Below are 2378 nucleotides of genomic sequence, written 5' to 3' on the forward strand. Positions count from 1 at the left end.
AAGAGATGGAATGAGAGAGGGAAAGTAATAAAAGGGATGGGATGATGTAAGGAAGGGGACGGGAGGTATGGGTGAGTTTGATTTTTTTGGAAAAAGGGGATGGGTTTATTTGAAAATTGTAAAAGAGGGATGGTGAGGGGAGAGAGAGAGTGGACTTTTGGAAAGGTGGGGATGGGTTGTTATACTTTGGGTAAGCTTGTACTTGACATTGATTGATGGGACATATCGTAGAGATTCCCTCGATATTCGCAATGCGTAGCATTTTCTTCAGAACGAACGTAGGCCCACATCTTCTAGCCTAAGTATCGGATCGGTGCGCGAGTTGCGGCGTTAGAACCGCAGTGACGATGCGGTTGCTAAGGTACAAGTTTTGGGTCGAGCCAGCTTTGGTATGCAAGACTCAGCTTAGGATTGCCCGCAATCGTCGGATACGGTGCGAAGGTTGCCGGAATTCGACCGGAAGGACCGCGGAGCCAACGGAACGGTAAGGACTAGGACACGGGTCTTACAGCTCTCCCCTCCAAATAAAAATTTCATCCTCGAAATTTACACAATCATTGCAAGTATGCGTAACTCTTAAGGATGAGGAAACATAACATTATCATATAAAATCGGAGACATCATACAAGATACAACATGTAATTAATCGTCAAAGAGATGAGGATAGCGTTCTCGAATCTCAGCCTTGCGCTCCCAAGATGCGTCATCAATAGAATGGTGACCCCACTGAACCTTCATCAAGGGAATGACCTTGGTCCAGAGGACTTGCTCCTTCCGATCAAGGATACGTACTGGCTGCTCAATGTAAGAAGCGTCCTCACGAACCTCCAACGGCTGCCAATCAATAACAGGAACGATGTCTGACCCACATTTCCTCAACATAGATACATGAAAAATGTTATAGACGCTAGACAACTGAGATGGTAAGGCAAGCTACTAGGCCACAGCGCCAATGCGCTCAGTGATCTCGAAAGGTCCTATGAATCTCGGGGCAAGCTTGCCCTTTGCTCCAAATCGAACTACGCCCTTCATGGGCAAGACCTTGAGATACACATGGTCCCCTACATCAAACTCTAAGGGTCGACGCCGGTGATCAGCAAAACTCTTCTTCCGACTCTAAGCTATGCCCATCCTCTACCTGATGATATCGATAACCTCTGACGTCTCCTGCACAAGCTCGGGACCTAGGAGACGCCACTCTCCGACCTCGGTCCAACAACTCGGAGATCTGCATGGCCTGCCATATAGTGCCTCAAAAGGAGCCATGTCAATGGTTGCCTGATAGCTGTTGTTGTTTGCGAACTTAGTCAATCACAGATGCTCATCCCAACTACCCCCGAAGTCAATCACGCAGGCCCGAAGTATATCCTCAAGGATCTGGTTGACCCTCTCGGTCTAGCCATCGGTCTGCGGATGGTACGCGGTGCTAAGCTGCAAATCAGTCCCATAGCTCTTTGAAAACTTCTCTAGAACTGAGACGTGAACCTCGGGTCTCGGTCAGAAACGATCGAGACTGGAACGCCGTACAGTTTCACAATCTCCTCAATGAATAACCTCGCAAGCCAGTCCAGAGGCCAAGTCGCATGAATCACAAGAAAATGTGCCGACTTCGTCAGATGATCAACGACGACCCAGATGGCGTCATGACCGCTCTGAGTCCTCGGTAAATCCATAATAAAATCTGTAGATACGTGCTCCCACTTCCACACCGGGAGGCTCAACGGCTGCAATAGACCAGGGGGTCTCTGATGATAGGCCTTGACACGCTGGCACGTGTCACACTCGGTCACAAAACTGGCAATCTGATGCTTCATCCCCGTCCAAAAATACTGTCGCCTCATATCACTGTACATCTTCGTCGAGCCAGGGTGGATAGAAAATCACGATCGATGTGCCTCGGTCATAAGATCTCTGTGTAACTCAGGAATATCCGGGACACATAATCTACCTCTGAAGCGAGTCTACCATCAGAACCAATCTACCAATCCTATAACGACTCTCAGATGCTGCCTCTTCTTGATAATCCTGTAACGACTTATCTGTCTGCTGAGCCTCGATTACCCTTGTGACAAGAGAGGGTTGAATTGACAGGCATGATAGCTAAACAATAGAAGACTGCAGACCAAAATCGAAGTCGTACTCTACTATATCCTTGAGCATCCTCCACTCCTGAATCATCATATGTGTCACCAAGCCTCGTGGTTGATGGCTGAGGGCATCTGCCACCATATTGGCCTTACCTGGGTGGTACTGGAGGTCAAAGTCATAATCCTTAAGAAGCTCCATCCAGCGTCTCTGTCTCATGTTTAGCTCGGACTGAGAGAGTAGATACTTCAAGCTCTTATGGTTGGAGAAGAGCTCAAACCTAACCCCATAGA

Source organism: Magnolia sinica, chromosome 16, assembly GCF_029962835.1.
Source record: "Magnolia sinica isolate HGM2019 chromosome 16, MsV1, whole genome shotgun sequence".
In the NCBI taxonomy this organism is placed as follows: domain Eukaryota; kingdom Viridiplantae; phylum Streptophyta; class Magnoliopsida; order Magnoliales; family Magnoliaceae; genus Magnolia; species Magnolia sinica.